Below are 21,086 nucleotides of genomic sequence, written 5' to 3'. Positions count from 1 at the left end.
TCTTTTATGTTGGTGGGAATGAATCTCTTCCTAATTCTACCCACTGGTCTCAAATATTCCCTGGGTCTTAAGACAAATGAATAGATTTTGATTCATTTAAAGAGTATGAAAAATAATACTGTATGCTTGGGTCATCAAAATACTTGAGAGACTCATATCAGTTTGAAACTAATAAAATAATGTTTAATGATTTTTATATTATACATTCTTATAAAATAGACCACATTAATTTAAACTGATGTTTATTGGTAAATGTCCTGACAATGTTTAGGAAGGGTTCAAAAAAACCTTACACACCACAGTACCTATCACTATTGATAGGTACCGATCACTATCAGTTCACTAGACTGACACCTAAACAGAATACTACTTGTTCCTTGGTTATAAAGTCTTGGTAAGTGAATAATTAGATGTTTGTCCCAATTTGATAAATCATATATTTCACAGTAGAAACTAAATTTATCTGATAAAATTTTCTATGAATTACAAGCAGATGTAATAGATGGCTACCTACATCAGCAGGGTGATCCCTGTTCCCTCCGTACTGTGGGGACATGCCGGCAGTGTCTTTCACCACTGATAATACCCCTTTCAGGCTGTCCTGCAGGCTTCCCTTCCCCAGCACACCCCTTGAATGGTAGTGACCCTTAAGGTTTCTTTCCTGGGCCGTTTATTTTTCTCTCTCTGTATACTCTCCTCTGTTGAACTCAGCCAGTCCCGAGGATTCAATGATCAAAAGCTGATAATTCCCTAGATCTTATTCTTCAGCTCAAATATCTCTTTAGCTTTAAAGTTTGCAAACTCAACTGTCCACCAGACATCTCCATTTGAATATCCCCTGGGTATCTTGAAGGAACCGCTCTCAAACTGGATACATCTTTCTGCACTCCCCAGTAAGCACACTTCCATTTCCCAATGTTGCCTATCTCAGAGAACGATACCACTCTTGAACAGTTGAAAAACCATTTTTTTTCCCCTATCATTGCCCTTTATTATACTCTTCTCAGGGATGCCTCTTTCCTGATTTCTCTCCTCACTAGAGGGTGAGCTCTGGCTTCTTCACTGTGGCATCTACAGCTGCCAGCACTGTGCATAACAAATATAGGTTCTCAGTATTTGTTGAATACCATTATTTCTCTAGTTAGACAAAAAATCTATCCATCCTTTAGGGGTTCCACCTCTCCCCCAAATCCAGACACTAAATCTATTAGGAAAGTGCCAAAATCGAGTATTTATTAAGGGAATATGGTCCAATTTGGTATAGATTATACACTATAATCAGTTTTCCTTTGCTTCACCAACAATAAGCTGTAGGACAGCTAATCCAGTGTAAGTCACAACTTTCAAATATGCCAATTCAATGCCTGAATGCCTTGTCATTATTGTCATTTTTGATGCCTTTTTCTTTCCAATTACATGCTGGAAGCACAAGATACAGTAAATATAATTCTTCTTCCTTAATATCATAGTGGTTTAAATTTAGATTCCTTAGAGTTTTCAGGAAAATGCATGTAAAAGAGGATTGAAAAAGTTGTTAATACTTTGTAAAAATAATTCAACTCTACTAAGTACAATTCTTAAAGAAAAAAAGGTCCTGAAAATTTCTCTTTTCCACAATGAGCATTATACCTAAATTTGCTGTGGTCACTTTGCTTGTTTTTGCTCTTTGTCATCAAGTTTCCATGGATCTATTGTGATTATCTACAAGTGTTGAAACATAAGGAAGACCCAAGAATGATTACTCTCTCAGAAGTGAAACTGAGCTCTATTAGAACTTGGGAGAGTGGGAGGGCACTCTCTAAATAGGAAAATTATGGGCAGAAGGAAGATTACAAAGTGGTTTTCAGTTTGAAGGCCTCTACTGTCTTAGAAAGCCCAACATTCTGTCCTCACATAAATCTAGAAAATGTCTATGGGATGGGAAGAGGACACCCCATCTCAGTCCGCTAGACTGATACCTAAACAGACAGCGAGACTGTCACTGTCATCAGGAGACGAGGACTTCCACAGGGGCTGACACAACGTATGGAATACTTTGACACTTTCTAAATTGAATACATTTTTACATGAATAAAAATGCTAGTGGTGTGTGTGTGCATGGATATTTATATACTCAGGCATTTTCATTAGTTTGCCGACATTTGATCAGACATTTAAAAGTCTTTTGACTAACTCACAGGCCTACATTGTCAATTTCTACAAGTACTAGACAATATAAAACAGTACTAATAACAGCTGTGACAGAATTTAATAAGGCATATGAATAAAATGTGTAGTTTTCACAGGCTAATTTACACATATGTATAACTGAGAAATGAATTTGGAAGATGTTAGCCTTCCATCTGTACCACACAGATAAAGATAGGAAAAAATGATTTACAAACTGTCAATGAACAATTTTAAATGAATTCTCACGTTCCATCTGAAAGTAAATTTCCAATGCCCTAAATATACTTTCTGAGCTCCCTTGCTATGGGTGTTATTTTATTTCCATATGATTCCACAATTTATATGTACATGTAACAAGATGTTGATTTTCAGGTTCTAAATTGTTAATTTTGAAATTTGCATGATAAAATTTAGTCAGTGTTATTTGTGGTTGATTTGTGTGAGGTCAAATGCTCAGGATCTTTCTTCAGTTTTACTTTTCTTCTGAACTCTTGAATTCTCACCTCCTTCACTGAGTTAATTTCTGCTCTGATGAGCTATATTATGAAATTGCAGTACACATGCCAGCCCTAGAGTTGTATGTTATTTAAGTTGAGACTATAGATTACAGAGATAGGCAGTCTTGTTGTTAATCTTCCTGCTTGTTTCAAGATCCAACTTAAAAACATATGTAGCCAATAATTTGTGCTGCATTCAAATGGAATTTGTGTATCTCATTAAGTATAGTAAAAAAAATCAAGATTAAGTAGGTTCAAAGAATAAGATATTAGTATAAATCTCTAAGGAGAAGTGTAGTTCCAGATTTATATGACGGAATTTTGTTACAGGGAATATTAATCAATTCCCCTTACCTCCATTTTATTCATGGAATTTTTTCATTAATTCTCTTACATGGGCCTTCATTGTCCTCCCCAGATAATTACAGACACTAACTACTGATTTAGTGGGTAGTTACCTGGGGGGGAGGGACTATAAAAGGTCATATTACAGAATCTGAGAGTCAAAAATTAGAGTCTAAAGTTAAGTGGAAAAAAAAAAAAAGAAAGAGGCTGGGTGTTGTGGCTTATGTCTCTATTTTCAGCATTTCGGGAGGCTGAGGTAGGAGGAGTTCTTGAAGCCAGGAGTTCTTGAAGCCAGGAGTTCAAGGCCAGCCTGGGCAACAAAGCAAGATCCTGTCTCTACAAAAAAATTTTAAAAATTAGCTGGGAATGGTGGTGCACACTTGCTATCCCAGCTACTTGGGAGGCTGAGGCAAGACGATCCTTTGAGCCCAAAAGGCTGCAGTGAGCTATGATTGAGCAACTATACTCCAGCCTGAGTGGCACAGTGAGGCCCTGTCTCAAAAAAAAAAGAGAGAGAGAGAGAGAGAAAACAAAAAGCAGTTGAGTTTGGCAAAGGAGAGAACATTCTGACGCAGACTTTCAGAGTTATTTTTTAGCTCCCCCTTCCCACTCATTCCTAGGCTGGGAGAAGTGGGGAACAGAAAGCCTGGAATAGATTTCACAGGGTGAGTTCTTAGAGGTCAGCAGAAGCTGGTAATAAGGAGTTAGTTTTGTCTTTAGTCCTACCCAATGAGAGACTAATAGTAGATAGTATTATTATCAAATATATTCTAAATGCCTTGCAGTCTAAGTGTGTTATGAGTATTAGCTCATTTAATCTTCACACAATCCATTAAGTGCTCTTATTATTTCCATTTTCTGGAAGAGAAAACAGAGGCACAAAAAGTGATATACCCAAGGTGTAATAAGCGCTGAAGCCTGGATGTCAACCAGCCAACCTGACTCCAGAGGCCACACTTTAACCACCACTGTACTGCCCTTCAGGATGGTCCATTCAGGTAGCCAGGTTGGCATCTCCTGTTTCTTGTCTAACTGGAGCCACATCCAAGACTCTGCCTACCAACTCCACAGATCTACTGTGAATAGGTAACTTCAACAGCTCAGAAAAATAACTCATAAGACTGAAGAATGCATGGTGGGACCTTGGATGGCTGCTGGTGATGAACTGAGCAAAGGAGGACTAAACGGAGCCAACCAGTGAACTCCCACCAGGGCACTTGCAGTGGTGGCACATATATTTGCACCTTTTAGCTACTGAGGTGGTTTTGCTACTTTAATTCTTGTGGTGTTAAGGAGACTCAAGCATAGACCCTTGACACTGGGTGCAGGTACTGCTCGGCAAATGAGGAAGCCTATTAGGAGCGTGAGCCTGCAACATCTCCTGTAAGTATCATGCTGAAGGAATGCAGTGCACAGGGAAAGAAGTTGAGCCTGTTGACCTCTAAAGCCTTTCATTTTGGAAGCCTTGATAATTCTGTGATTCCAGAGAGATATTGCTGCTCTTTCTGCAATTTCTATCTTTTAACGTTGGCAGCTCAAGCAGGTTCTCAGATGCTTGGAGTGAAGCTACTTATTAAAAAATAATTAACAGTGAGATCATCATGGGCACGGCTGAGTTTTAACAAAAGAATTCATGGAATTTTCGGGGTTTTAAAACTGCTATATATAAGTCCGAAGACTAAAATTAGCAATAATCATTAGGAAATAAAGCACTGTGGTTAATGTCCACATTGACCACAATTGGGTAGCTGCCTGCTGTTTTGAATCCTAATTTCTTCAGACCTTTTTGTACTAAATACTTTTTAAGTGATAAATCAACAACTGCCACACAAATTAAATGACTACATTTTATTTTTGAAGCACAGAAGAAGAGTCTTATTTATGTGCTTTTACTATCATTGGCATTTAACACATGTACATATTTTTACAAATCCCATTTGTAGATATTCCCTTCAATAAATGAGAAAGGTATTCTCCACAAATCCTTAGGATGTGTAGGCACTCAGGTATTAATAGGTGAGGTGGTTTTTCTTTTTCTACACACAAGACACACACGTATGTACATACATAGGTACACATTCACATAAATACACAAACAACTTCATTTTCCTTATGGTATGACTTTTTAAGTTAAAAGATGTATGAAAATGTGGCATTTAGTGATAAAAAGAAAGACATACAGAATGTTAAATATTTATATGTAGCATACCTACTATGTGCAAAAACTACCACAGTCACTGGGGACAAAGATGAATGAGATATGGGTCTGGCCTGAAAAAGCACCTATTATAGAGGGTGCAGGAAGTGGGAGACATGAAGTACACAGATAAATATTAATATGTAATAAGGGCATCATAAGATGTACCACATTTAAGCAGAGATAAATCATTTAAAAGGAATCTGTAAGGCAGGCATCCTGATTTCACACCAGACTGTTAACCACAAAAGATAATGTTGGAACTTTAAGAAGACTACTGAGGAATTCATTTGTGATGAATGAACACATACTTCAGAATAAAAGTAGCTGCTATTTATTGAATGTCTACTTTATATTTGTTTTCTCTAATTCTCACAATGCTGCAAGCTTGTTTTACAGATAAAACATCTAAGTTTCAGAGAGGGTCAGTGAGCTATAAAATGTCACAGTGGGATAGTGGCAGAGCTAGAATTCAATCCTAGGGCCGGCCACAATTCCACACCACTAAAACAAGAACAAGCTTGTCTGCCTTTGGCTCTGCTGGTCATCTTTTCTTGAGCCAGGACCACTCTTTTCCCAGGCTGTCTGTTCTGAGATTGGCTGCTTTCTCCTTTCTGTGCTCTTAGCTGTTGGTAGATTATCTCACTCTTGGCTGTTGAGATTGTGCTGGGTACAGCCTCTGTCAACGGCTTCAAGGTTTTGCTTCCCCCCAATATGTTCAGCAAAATGTTGGCTTCCTGCTTTCCTTGTTAACCCCTGGGGTGGCTCTTGTGGGTTTGGTTGACCCTGCAGTCTTCTGTCTATTGTAAGCATTCAGAATTCTCTGCTTGATCAGTGGTGTGGGGTGTGCTGGGGCAAAGGGAAGGGATTTTTCTACTCCCTTTGGCAGGAAGAATTGCTTCTTTGTCAGGGTTAGAGTTGCAAACAGATGCCCCTTTGTAAGGTGTCATGATACTTCCTGGGTAACACCATTAAATGTTTCCCAGGGAGCAGAACTCTAGGGTCGTTGCTGAATTACTATTTAACTTCCAAGGGTATGTGAGCCTTCAACTGTTGTTCAACTGCACTATTGAACTCAGCACGTGGTAAAAGTAAGATTCTCATGAACTGAGTCTTTGATAAAAGGAATCATGGGCTGAATCTTTTACAGAACATGTCTGTTTTGTTAAATATTGTGTACTCAAAGTCCAACATAATGGATACATGGCACATAGTAGGTGTTCAATAAAAGTTAATTGAATGAATGAACTTGGAATAGAAGCAGCTGGCTGTGTGTGGTTATCTCAGCACTTACCTCTTTTGTTCTCTGAATGAAGAAACAACTATGTTGACTGCACATGTTAAAAGATAATTTAGTGACTCAGGTTATAAGAGGTAATAAATGTATAGGGAAAGTAATGAAGATGTTATCAGAAGACAGTTTTGGGGTATGGGTAGTACTGTCTGGACTAAACTCTACCTATTCTTAGACTGACTAATAATCACAAATAAAGTGTCTACTTTTCTCTTTCTCGCGCGCGCACACACACACACACACACACACACAACCTTTCTGCTCTTCCAGGAATATATCTGGATACTCATACAAAGGTGCTGCAGAATTTCTAGGGAAGGCAACATGAGAAGGACTGGAGCAACAGTATTCTGAGTTCCCTAACAAGTTCATTGCGTAAATACTGAATGCTTTTTTCACCGAGAATCTCAGGACAATTTATCTTTCTAGAAAAAAACAGGTTTAGAAAAGGCTTTGAAAGGTCAAATCTAACATCTGCTTCCTTAAGAATTTTGTTTTAAAGCATGGGGAACACATAATTAAGGAGCATTTATTATACAAAAGGAAGAGATATTCTTTTGTCTCATTTGGTTTGTTTCAGTGAAGAAATTGGCTTACTTCTGTTAGCATATTTCCATTTAGATTTACTTTCAAAGAGGGAGTATTTCTTCTTTGAACTTCAGCTTTATTTAATCTTTGAAGATAGAAGAATAAATAAAATGTGATGAAGAATAATAGTAAGGGATCCTGGAAGTACAGAAGCTACTAAATTTGCTTAAAGAGAAATAGAAAATCTGAGCAGACCTATAACAAGTAAAGAGATTGAGTCAATAATCAAAAACCTCCGAGCAAAGAAAAGTCCCTGACCAGATGTCTTCACTGATAAATTCTACCAAACACTTAAAGAAGAGTTAATACTAATCCTTCTCAAACTTTTCCAAAAAATGAAGGAACACTTTCTAACTCATTCTATGAGGTCAACATTATCTTGATATCAGAGCCAGATAAAGACATCACAAAAAAGGAAAACCACAGACCAATATGACATATGCATAAACATGTAAAAATTCTCAACAAAATACTTGCAAAATGAATCCAGCGGCTTACCAAAGGGATTATGTATATATAACATGACCAAGTGGTTCTCTGATATATAGTCTCACTGTATATATACTATATCTATATCTATATCTATATAGATAGATAGATATAGATCAAGTGGTTTCTTTTGTTGAACCACCCTTGCATTTCATTTGTCCCTGAAATGCAAGGGTGGTTCAACAAAACAAAACCAATCAATACAATATATCACATTAGTAGAATGAAGAGAGGAAAAAACATGGTCTTCTTAATTGCTGCAGAAAAAGTATTTGAAAAAATCTAATACTATTTCATGACAGAATCACTCAACAGAGTAGATATAGAAGGGAACAAGCACATAAAGGGCATTTATGAAAAAGCTAGAGCTAACATCATATACAGTGGTGAAAAAACTAAAGCTTTCCCCCTAAGGTCAGGAAAAAGACAAAGATGCACATATTCATTACATCTATTCAACATTGTATTGTAAATTCTAGTAAGATCAATTAGGCAAGCAAAGAAATAAAGGACATTCAAACTAAAAAGGAAGAGGCAAGAATATTTGCTGATGAAATGATCTTATCTATAGAAAATCCTAAAGAATCCACAGAAAACAAACAAAAAATGATTGGAGCTAATAAACAAATTTGGTAAACTTGTAGGATACAAGATCAACATACAAAAACAATTGTATTTCAGTATAAAAGCAATAATCAATCAAAAATCAAATTAAGAAAACCATGGTAGTGTAGCGTATCCATATAATGGAATATTATTCAGTCATTAAAAAGGAAAAAAATTACTGATACATCTCCACTGGTGTGGATGGCCCTTGAAAACATGATGTTAAGTAGAAGAGTCCAGACACAAAGGTCTGTATTGTATAATTCAATTTATATGAAATATCTAGAATTTGTAAATTCTTAGAGACAGAAATCAGATTAGTGTTTGTCAGGGGCTGGGGAAGGAGAGAAATGCAAAGAGACTATTTAATGGATACTGGGTTTCCTTTGGGGGTGACAAAAATATTTTAAAACTTTAAGGTAGTGATGATGGCACACCATTGTGAATGTACTAAATGCTACTAAATTATACACTTTAAAATGGTTAATTTTATGTTATATGAATTTTGCCTCAATAAAAATAAAAACAAGAGAAGAAGGAAATTCTGTGTTACATTTATTATGCATGAATTAGAGTGAATGCAAATGAAAAATGCCAAGGTTTATCTTTGAAAAATTGACTAATATTAGAAAGTAAATCAAACATTTTTAAAAAATAAAAAGTAAGGGATTATCTGTGGATAAGGTAGGGGTGGTAAAGCTGTGTTGATAAAAACAAAAATCTTTTCTACAGGCCCAGTGAGTCAATAAAAAAACATTATTTGCTCTTACTATGGTCACAGCATGACACTATATAGTTTGAGCAAGTGAAAGGCTATAAAATCTACTGTCATCTCCTCTGCCTGTCATGGAGGCAGGCAGAAGCCAATGCAATTGACTTAGAAAGAATATTCTGAGTCTGACTCAGGCATGGAGGTGGGTTAATGGAGGTTAAAAGGAATAATAAACGGGAAAACCAAGCTGAAATCCAGGGAACACATCCAGTAGTAGTCAATCTAATGGAGGAAAAACAGAAGTATGAGGCAAAGCAATTAAACGGGGGCTACTGGATGAAATAGTTCCCATAAAAGAGGATGAGTTGGTGGCATATGGAAAAATAAAGATAAGGTAATTAAAGGCATTTATGTGGCCTTTGATGGCTAAACAAAATGCCACTAAAAGCACCCACTTAGCTTGAACAACAAATACACATGAAGTAGAAAATAATTTGGTGTTAAATTGTACTTAATTTTATCTGAACACAAGAGAAATCTATACATTAGTGTGGGGCAAAGATGGGTAAGAATATTTCATATGGCAAATTAGATTTATATTGTATCCTAAGAAATGGGTAGGAATTGGACAGAGATGGGATGAGTAGAGACATTTCTTGTAAGTAAGGAGCATAATGAGATGGACATGAGAAAGGGGATACATGAAACAGTTAGGACTTTGTTTAGTGTAATAGTTTATGTTGTACAGAAAAAAAAATCGAGTTTGGATATGAATCTTGGGACCAGATCAACGAAGTTCTTAAATGCCTGTGTGCAGAGTTTGGACATTATCCTTCATGCTTTGAGCAAGGTTATCATATGACAGGAGCAGAATTTTAGAAGATAAATTTAATGGTATTTATAATGAACTGAAAATTTGAGATATCATAATAGGGAGATGACTGTTCAGGAGGTTTTTGTGGTAATCCAGGTAAGATTATCATGAGGCTAGGATGATTACACTGAGACTGAAAGAAAAGATTACATAAGCATAAAATTTAGTGGCAGACTAATTAAAAGGATGAGTTAGAGTTGAAAAATTTATCATGATTCAAAGGTTTGTAAGATGAGAAACTAAAAGGAGAGTAGATAATTGTACATTTTAGAATAACTTAAAGAGCGAAATTAGGTTGTTTATAGCTCAAATGATAAATGCTTGAGATGGAAACCCCATTCTTCATGATGTGCTTATTTCACATTGCATGCCAGAATCAAAACATCTCATGTACCCCATAAATACATACAACCACCATGTACCCACAAAATTTAAAAAATAAAGAAAGAAAAATAAAAGGAGAGCAGAAACACTATAAAAAATTGAGTTACTGGGAAAAAGAACTAGATCTGTGGCATGAACAATAAGTCCACTTGGACATTCTGAGTTTGAGAGCCCAGATGCAAATCTTAATGATTTCCTTTAGGGAAGACATCCAGAACAGGAAGTAAAGAGAGAATCCAGGTCAGAAAATACAGATTTGAAAGTCATTGTATGACCACCTCTAGCACTCTTTCTAAGGGTTTCAAATGTTAAGGATACTCTGGAAAAATTAGTCAGCATATTGCATCATTATTTCATGGAAGGATTCTGCCTTTCCTCTTGCATTTGTCTATTTCTACAGAAGGATGAAGAAACAAAGACTTGTGGGATGAGAGAAATGCTGTTACAGGGTACCACACAGCATGTAAGCTGCTGCTTTGAGGGAAGTATACCCCTCAGGGCTTCCCTTTCCTGTTCACGCTCAGCTTGGTGCTGTAAGAAATATAAGCCAAGTCAAGTATAAACTCAAAAGTAAATAGTCGAGTTGGATTTTCAGGAAAATTTGTGCATACATGCATCTGGGGTCCCTACTAGCCTCATTGTGTAAGCTGTGTGGATACCTTCATGGGGAACATGGCCACTTCCTTTCTGAGATGTACATTAAATATACTTGAGAAGGTTCATGTCTAATTTTTAAGCTGGCTTTTCTTGCAGGTGATTTCTCTATTCTAATAAAGGCAATTTTCTAGTATGGAAGGTGAGATGAGACCACTGAGGATCAAAAGCAACCAAAATAAGAAACTACAGTAAGCCAAATAAACTTTACACTTACGCTTTCAAAGAGGCGATCTCTAGAACACTTCTGAGGACCCAGCAGCACAGCAAGAGAACTTTTTCAAGAGAAGAAAAAAAATACATTTAGATTAAAATCTTATAAATGCTGCAAATAAAAAAGCCCTATACAAATCTTACAATAATATACACCCACTTTCAAAATTTATTGTCACAAAAATGGTGCATTTCACTAAAAAATAATTGCTGACCAATCATTTGTCGGGCCATTACTTTCTCTTCTTGTCATTTTTTATTTCTTTTTCTTCTCACAAGGGGGAGTGGGTCCTTACTCACCCTCAGGGAATAAATGGTTTCAGAACTGTGCCAATTCAGCTTTGTTTGCTAGATGCATTTTTACAAGTATCTGATTTTCCACTGCTGTGGCTACAAGTATCATTAGAAGATCCTGTGATGGCAGGTGGGGGGAAACAGAGCAAAAGACAGCAACTCACAAAAAGGTAGTTTCAGCTATGTAAGCAACTACATTGGTGGTTGGACAAAGAGGATCTGAGGTGGGTAGGCACTAGGAGAAGGAAGAGGAAGAGGGTAATAGTAAAATAGTTCTCTCTCGCTCCCTTCACGCAAGGAAAGAACTGCTTTCTGATCTGGATGACTTAGAAAGAGGGGAGTTTGGCAGAAACCCTGGGTCCTACCCATGAGTGACCTGGAAGGCTAAATCAAGGAGGCCTTATCTTCCTTTACCCAACCTGCTGGTTCACTTAGAACAGCTCCCACATTTTTACTAGGTCTGTGGTAATGCTTTTTGAGCTTGCAGTTGTCTTTCCTGATTTATCCTCAGGAAATTTAATTTGTACCAAAATCACTTCTTTGCACCAAACCTCAGATGCCCGTAAAAAGAGGGGTCAAAAGAGATCATCTCTATGCTTTCTTTCAACTTAATATTCTGTGATTTCAGAAAAGGTATAGAAAACTGTTCACCAGGAAAGGGCATTCAGGCTGACACAATTTACTCAGAAGTCACTTCTGCATTTCCATTTACAGCTTTTGAAGCCATTCTCCTTATGGTAAACTCACACAGACATTTTACAAACACTGCAATCACCCACTCCCACTCCAAGTACACATTTTTATTGGGCCGGGTGTGGTGGCTCACACCTGTGATCCCAGCACTTTGGGAGGCCAAGGCAGGCAGATCATTTCAGGTCAGGAGTTCGAGACCAGCCTGACCAACGTGGTGAAACCTCATCTCTACTAAAAATACAAAAAAAATGAGCCAGGCATGGTGGCTCATGCCTGTAATCCCGGCTACTCAGGAAGTTGAGGCAGGAGAATTGCTTGAACCTGGGAGGCAGAGGTTGCAGTGAGCTGAAGTCATGCCACCGCATTCCATTTCCAGCCTGGGTGACAGAGTGAGACTCCATCTCAAGAAAAAAAAAAAAAAAAAAAAAAATTATTGGCAGTGGCCAAGGGTAGAATAAGTGTAAACACTTCTAAAACCAGTGAAGTGTCATGAGATGTGTTGACAATTTAGTCCTCAGTCAACCAGTGCTTTTGATTTCTGATAATGTCCACAGCTTTACCTTTCTGTGTTCATAATTTGATAGTTAAATATTTTATCTTGTCTGCATCACCCTGCTCCTCCAAAAAGCTATTAATGACTTTTTGGAGAAGAATTTAATATTGCTAAGAAATTTAAAAATTATCTTCCATTAGAGTAATTCTTGTTTCATAAATGTATTGCTAGAAAAGATCTGGAGGGGCTGTAAAAAATAAATCAGGTTGGGCAGCATTTGGTGGTCAATTCTGCAGGCATCCTTTACTGAGCAATGGTGGATGGCTGAGTCCATTCAAAAGTCAGCACCCTTATTCTTGCCAGCCTCACTAGGAGTTTTGCTTTAAAGATAACAAGAGGGGTGGATTATGGTGAAGATAAAGAAAGCTCTTGACCTAGTACTCTCTATGGTGCTGTACTCAGAATAAATGGGAAATATATTGAAAAATATTCTGAAAGTGAAGTTTCAGACTTTCTCTAGTAAATATTCAGTTGCAATTAAGCACTTTAGATCAACATGGCTCTGAGTCTGAATGGTGCTAAGCTTAGATAACAATATGGCAAATTCTGGAAAGAGGGCTCCTGTTTGGAAGTGCAAAGGAAAATCTATTAGGAATGTATTAGCCAGAATAAAAGCTAGTAAATTCTTTTTTTTTTTTTTTTTTTAAGACAAAGTCTCGCTCTGTTGCCCAGGCTGGAGTGCAGTGGTGCGATCTTGGCTCACTGCAAGCTCCGCCTCCCGGGTTCACGCCATTCTCCTGCCTCAGCCTCCCGAGTAGCTGGGACTACAGGCGCCCACCACCATGCCTGGCTAATTTTTTGTATTTTTAGTAGAGATGGGGTTTCACCGTGTTGGCCACGATGGTCTCGATCTCCTGACCTCGTGATCCAACCACCTTAGCCTCCCAAAGTGCTGGGATTACAGGCGTGAGCCACTGTGCCCAGCGTAAAATGTTTTTAAATATCAATTAAATAGGTGAGCTTGAAAAATGTTTCCTTTAGCTACTCTGGGTACAGGGTTTTCAGGGCTTTTTACTGGAAAATTATGTCAGCCAAATAAATGGTAGTGCTCCTTTCAAGTCCTCCAGGAAATTGTCCCTTCCCATTTTTTTAAAGATATAATGAGGTTTTTTGTTTGTTTTCTACTGGTAAGAACTTGCTTTCTCTCATCCAAAACACCTTAGTTAAATACATTCATCTGTGTTCTTGCTTTAGACCCAACTCTGACTTTTGACCATTTACTCCAAAACTGCCCTTCCAATGAGTAACCACTTCTGCCAGTATGGAAACTAATAACTATCATGTTAAAAAATAATTATTTCTAACAATTCTAAAAACCTCCTTAAAACTGTGAAAACTGAACTCTTATGGTTATTTTGTGCTCTTTTATCTTACTTTACTTTTTAATTTTGGGTTGTATTTTGCTCCTCTTCTCTCTCTTTTCTGCACTGCTAATCCCACCCAATTTACAGCCATTGACACTGTCTAAACATGAAAGACAGAGAGAGGTAAAGACAAGACAATTCCAAACAGCCTCTTCAGTTCTCTGGTTCACTTGGCAAAAAGAGCTATCCCCATAAATAACTTGTATGATAATAATCAGGAGTATTACTGCTCCCACAGACCAGTCTGCCTATGGTGTCTGAGGTTCGCCAACCTATATAAATCATACTGCCAGTTTACCCACACCTTATACATTTGTAAACAGATACTATTCAGTTTAAACAAACTTCATAAAAGGGAAGATTTTAGGAAGAATGTGTTAATTCTAGGAGGGCTGGGTGTATGGAGACCTCTCCCATTTAGCATGATGACTATGGGAAAAGAGGTTATGGCATGTTTTGAATCATTTGGGATTTTTGCTTTTTTCTTTTCCTCTCCTTTTCTATTATCAGTGGTCTGGGTCAGCATCCCAAATTCAAGTTTTCTATGATTACTCCAATTCTTCATAGACTACTTTGGTTTCACATTTTTTCTTTTCTTTCCCCTACCACTTAACATGACAAGGTGGCATCAGATCCCAAGTCATGCCAGTGCACCTCTCTGGCCAGCAATGCCAATGGATGGATGATGTAAACCACAGTTGTGATGGCTTTTGATCCAATCCCAAAATGTATTATTAAATGCCACTTATAACATGATCAATTTCAGCATATACACAAAGAGATAATATCCCAAAAATATTTGAATCATCAACAAAGAGTAAAAGAAGGCTCTGAATGTCTCATTCTTAATGTAGGTAAACTCAAACACAGATTTAATGTATACGTTTTATCTTTTCTTTGTAACAGAATTTCATAGATGGTATGTGCACAAAGCTTATCTTACTTATATGAAGAATTATCTTCATAAAAGTTAACCTACTCCATTGTTATATGTTTTTAAAATTCTTATGAAGTAAGCTGCAGCTCCAAGCAACTTTATAATTGGCAGGTTCTTTACATCCTTACACATAACTATGGTCTTAGTTTTTTTGTTGAAATAATGCAGGATGAGTCCTCTGAAAGTATAAAAATATATATTTTTATACATTTTACACATTAACAGGATTCATTCACTTATAAGTTTCTATTTATTGGATGCCTAATATTATATTAGCCAATGTTTTAAGTGCTGGGAATAAAATAGGAGCACAAAATATGAAGTACCTCTTCTTGCAAAGTTTACACTCCTGAAGAGGGAGACAGATATCAACAACAACCACCACAACAACTCAACAAGTAAATGTATAATACATGAGAAGAAAAATAAGGCAGGTTATAGGCTATATTTAGCCTTGCTCCTCTCCTGAGTGAGTATAGAGTGATGAAGTGCCAAAGTGCTGGGATTACAGGCATGAGCCACTGCGCCCGGCATAAAATGTTTTTTAAGATCAATGTCAGATCAGGTCAGGATCTTTCCTAATAGGGTGACATTTGAGCAGAGATTTGAATGGAGCTCTCAGGAGGACAAGTTTGAGATGATTTTTCTTCTGATAGATTGTAGTTACACAGCACTAATCCAAGAAGGCAATCAGAAAATAAAATTATTTCAACTAATTAGTCCATTGAATATGGACAAAACAACTGGTTTTATAGTCCAAAATTTTTACTTTTTATACTGGCTGGTTTTACGGCACATGAATACAAACTAAGATATAGCTTTAGGTTAACTATCTTCTAGGGCAAAATAAAATCCATGACTGGACCCCCCGATGGTGAAAAATATTTGATTATCACGCTTTTTTATTCTAGAATTTGAGCAGCAAGTGATAAACCCAGGGAGTAGTTGAAAACTGTGATGGCCGTTGAGCTCTGTCTCCCCAAGTCTGCAGTGAGAGTAATCAGCCATCACACAACCAAAGGGATGATGGTGCTCACAGCTATCTGTCAACCAACAGAGATGGACTGAGTGATTTGAAACTTAGAAACAATCATTGTGCTATTTCATGAAGAACAGAACCTCTGGAGAAAGAGTCAAAATAGAAGGAACAGATGTGTGAGGGAAACTAGGAGTTCCAATGAAGGATGCCTGATAGATATGTTGAGAAGGCACTTGGCTATGCAAGCCTAAAACTTAGGAAAAGTCAAGGATGGAGATACAAGTTGAATAGTCATAACAGCACAGATGGCACTTAAATCTATGATTACTATGGAGAAAGAGTAGACAGGAATGAGAAGGGGTCCCACCACTGAGTCCTTGAGCATGCCAACATTTGCAGGGCTGACAAGAGAAGGAGCCAGCAGAGAAAACCAAGGCCAGTCCCATTACAGGGGAACCAGGAGACTGTAATGTCATGGACGGCAAGCCAAGAAAAGACAGCGCTTTAAGAAGAATGGAATGCCCAACTGTGTCAAATGCCACTGCAAAAACAAGCAGTGATTGTGTAATAAAAATAATAGCAGCTAACATGTGTTGTACCTGTATTATCTGCAAAACATTGTTTTAAGAGTTTATACAGATTATCCCATTTACTGTGCACAATACCCATATGGTCAGTAATGTTCTAGTCACAGTTTTAGAGATGAGAAAACTGTGGAAGGAAATATTAATAACTTGCCCCTGGTCATGAAGTCTGACTACTGGATTTAGGAAGATGGATAACGTTGATGGCCTTCAACAGAGCTGTTTCAGTAGAGCAGTGAAGCACCTGGAGTGAATGAAGTGGTTTGAAGGGAAAATGGGAAGTGAGAAAGTACAGATATCAGGTATAGACATGTAAAACATTACTATGCCTAGCACTTAGAATATTCCACATAGATAGAGGTTATTAAAATAGTGCTGATAATTGTAATTATTATTTCTGATAACTGTCTTTCCTGCTGAACCATAAGCACTTTGACAGCATACTTTTTAACCTCTATATTTTAGCCCTCACCCAAATTTCTCAATTACTGTTTACTAGGTGTAGGATTAGGAAGAGGTTAACGGAAGAGATTCATTTTGAGATGCTTTTATAGATAGGTAGGCTTTGAATAGATAGAAAGGTCAAGTATAACGTCCCAAGGATATTCAGACCATTGTTGAGCTCAATATATAAAATTTTATGAAATGTTAAGTCAATAATTTATCCCAAATGTTCATTTATGGGATGATAGCTCTGTCTGTCTAGATTGAAAGTCCAAAGCTCAAAAGCCTACAGAGACCAGGCTGCAATGGAAATGAGCACCATGAGTCAGTTTTAAGCTTTGGAATAAGAAGACTGGGGCATAATAAAGAAAAGTCAGAAGTCAAGAATTTTCCTGTGAAATATACCTCATTTTTTAGAGTGCTGGCATCCAATTCAATGTTTTTAATAATACTACTCAGTGTAAAATAAACAAGGCTATGGGATATACCTGGTCCGATGGCAGACTTCTGGTCTGCACAATATCTACTCAGCTAATGCAGACGGTTGATTCTGAGGGGGAAAAAAATCAAACTTACAGTAAAACAAGTGAATTAAAGACTTTTTGACATAGTTTATTAAAATTTTAGATAGCAAGGCAGCTGATAGTTTAAAAATAAAAGCCGTAAGAGAAAAAAATATATTCCAAGGCCTTTCATGAGAGTAGAAAAGAAAAAACATATGTAACCTGTTATCATTAATATTTACAACAGATCTGTCTGAAAAACTGTGTGCTCTAAGGAAAACTCCATTGCATGGGGGTGGCTCTGAGGACTACTGTTAAGGTGAACAATGTGTTACACTGCTCACACTTTCCCAATTCTGAGGCAATAGTTGAGGTGACAGCCTTAGGCAGCATTCATAGAAGTGGGAGGATGCAAGATCAATTTTTTTCTAAGGGAAAAAAAGTATCTTCTATAGTCAGTAAATATTTTATAACTGCTTGGCACATCTCACAACATACTGCTTAGATCAAAGGAATGTTATCTACAGAGATGTTATTTGGAACATCATATTATACAAAACTATTGCCTGTAGCAGTGCTGACAAATAATATTCAAATCCATCATTTAATCTTAAAATAATTTTCTTAGCATCTCAAATTACAATGTGTCCCAGATAACTTCAAAAGAAATTTTCTGTGATCCACTTTCACAAGTGACATCATTCCTCCTGGTAGGGTCTTTGGGATTTGACATCAAGGAAGTATGGAATTGAGGTGCTAACCATATGCAGGGGCCAGTTAATACTTCAATGATTTGGATGTCAACTTAATTATTTCTTTTGATCAACAATGGCAGCAGACTGCTTTGTTGTCTGGATCTGTGGAATGATACATCATTTACACACAGATAGACCAAAGGAAAAAAAAATTTAGTGTATTGGTGCTTCAAGGTTACTTTATTTGCATGAGTATATGTTAGAAGGGAGCTGATTTGCCATAATATTGTCCATCTCTGTATCTCTATCTATGTAAGTCTCCAGTAATCACTAATATAAAGCTTCTGGATTAAATTAAGGTATATAGAATTTCAATTTACTAAAAAATTTACTATGAATAACAGTTATGAAGGAGTTACCCAAAAGAATGGGCTTTCTTTCCTTAATGTGTTTCTGCTTGGACTGAAGAATCTTTGCAGGTTACTGGATATTTAAAAAATAAATGATTTCTATAAGCTTCAACATTTAGATTAAGAATACAAACTCATTACTAAAATGTAGATTAATTCTCAAATCACAGGCAAACCAGGTATCAGACATCTAGGAGGGTACTGTGGAAATAGTCAAATTTGCAACATGACATTTCTTAGGCTGGATTTTACAATGATCCATCATAGCTTACACTATGTAACTTTCTATGTCTTAATGACCCATGCTGGTTTATAATGTGTAACTTTCTATCTTTATTTCTTCCAGAGACAATGTATGTTCCAGAAGGGGAGATTACAGGCATACTTTATATTTGAGCTCCTATGGCTACTTTTTACCTCTAATCATTTTTGAGCATATGTACAACTTACATCTTAATTAGAAGTTCAAACTTGTGAAGTATTAACTAAGCATACTCCTTGCTCTCATCATAGGCAAGCCAATGGAATTAAAAAATACAAGCACAGAATGATGGGACAGAATTGTTAAACCAGGAAATTAAGGACCAGAAAAGTAATTTGCCCAAGTTTACACAGCTAATCAATGTCAGGGTTGCAACTAGAATCCCAGATTGGTGCTCTTCTTACTGTATTAATGGACTCTATTAACACTAAAAGTTTGATATTCAAGAAAGACTTGAAAACCATCAATAAGATTCTATTTAAATATTTTCTTATTTACCATGAATATAGCCTAACCCCCTCTTTTTTAATGAAGGCACAAAAACACAATAGAATTATACAACTTAATAGATCCAGCGTTATTATCAAATTTATTGTTCCAAAAAGTAAAAGTGTCAGTTTCTATATCACTAACATTTTGCATGTTGGGTAAAATTTCCTATTCTGAGCTCTAACAACCAGATCATTCCTTAGAGTCACTGGAGTATGTGTTCTCTCTTTTAGTTCCCTCTCTCTGACTTAAGAAGTTTCAAACACAAATCTCACTGCGTGGTACAGTGACACATGAAACACGGCAGACTGCTGACTATGGAAAGCCAAAGGGCATTAAAGCTTGCTTTAAACAATATCATTGAAAAATCAGTTTTCTTTTAAGTTCACACAATGTCGTATCATTAAACTGTGTTTTCATTTATGAAATATGACTGCCATGCCAATGCTAGTTTGTTTTAAAAGTGCTACTTCACGGTGAAAATGTTTCAATATCATACAATAGCCTAAAACACATTTTAGTTAAACTTTATTGAAATATTTATGAAATTATGGATCTCTGAGCTTAATTTTCAAATTGATTAACTAAAATTCATTGGGTTGCTCTATCCATGAGCTCACTTCAATAGCAGATCTACAGGGCTAGAATTTTCAAATATGCCACTTATTGGTCTTATTCTATATCCAAAGAAGTATTATATAGTGTTCTGTGCATGACAAATACTTGCCAAATGTTGACAAAGGAAGCAGCTTTGCTGATTCTGACTTCCTGCTTTGTTCACTATAGCCACTACTATTGATGTATTCTGTAATTTGTTTCTATTATTGGCCCAGCAACTATGGGCAAGAGACTTCAGAGAGGTGAGGCATACAAACAAGGAATGAGTCAATAGTGGATGTATCCAAAAGAAAAGAAAAAAAAAAAGAGTGGAATCATGCCATTTGCAGCAACATGGATTGTCATCATACTAACTGAAATAAGCCAGGCCCAAAAAGACAAATACTGCATGTTTTCACTTGTATGTGGAAGCTGAAAAAATTGATCATATAAGGCAGAGGGTGGAATGGCAGTAACCAAATACTAGAAAGGGTGTGAGGATGGAAGTGGGGATTAAGAGAGGTTGCTTAATGAGTACAAGCATATAGTTGGAAGGAATACATTCTAATGTTCAATAGAAGAGTAGAGTGACTACAGTTAACAACAACGTATTGTATATTTCAAAATAGCTAGAAAAGAGGACTTAAAACCTTCCCAACACATACAAATGAGAAGTACTTGAGGGTGATGGATACTGCAAATACTCTGACTTGATCATGACATGTTCTATGCATGTAACAAAATATCACATGTGCCCCATAAATACGTACAAATATTATGTATCAACAAAAAAACAGGTAGAGGCATCTGACTTCTCTGGGCATTAGTATAACGGTGCTGGTGCTGCGGCCGTCAGAACATTGGTGACAGAAGAATCCCCATGATGTTTTAGTCTCCTAAAGAGTAGCAGAGTGATTTCAAGCCCTTCTATTTCACTTAAGCACCACATACGTGCACCACAAAGTCGAAGTGAAAGCAACAGAAATCCATCTTGATTCAGAACAGGAGTTGGTGTCTGAATTTGCTCCCCATACATATTCCTGCAGACATGGGTGAGAGCCAAAATATCTAACAAACTGGAATAGCATGGGCACTAACTAATCAGGGTAGCTGGGAGCAGCCATAAGGGCATACTACTGAGTAGCTACCTTCTATTTTTTTTTATTATTATTATACTTTAAGTTCTGGGATACTTGTGCAGAACAATGTCCAGTTTTGTTACATAGGTATACACATGCCATGTTGGTTTGCTGCACCCAT

At 36.9% G+C, this 21,086-nt stretch overlaps 1 protein-coding gene across 5 annotated transcripts in view; it reads right to left on the bottom strand.

Moving 5' to 3' along the window:
• B3GALT1 (beta-1,3-galactosyltransferase 1) overlaps positions 1-21,086 on the bottom strand; it is a 588,653-nt gene that overhangs the window by 215,507 nt on the left and 352,060 nt on the right. For all 5 annotated transcript variants that reach the window (XM_055380260.2, XM_063694963.1, XM_055380261.2 and 2 more), the window contains one exon: positions 11,027-11,084. The gene's annotated coding sequence lies outside the window, so the exon portion shown is untranslated. The remainder of the gene's footprint in view (positions 1-11,026; positions 11,085-21,086) is intronic.

This window comes from Gorilla gorilla, chromosome 11 (genome assembly GCF_029281585.2).
Source record: "Gorilla gorilla gorilla isolate KB3781 chromosome 11, NHGRI_mGorGor1-v2.1_pri, whole genome shotgun sequence".
Classification (NCBI taxonomy): domain Eukaryota; kingdom Metazoa; phylum Chordata; class Mammalia; order Primates; family Hominidae; genus Gorilla; species Gorilla gorilla.
Note: the sequence above shows the minus strand (reverse complement) of the source record. Positions and strands in the feature narration are given on the sequence as shown.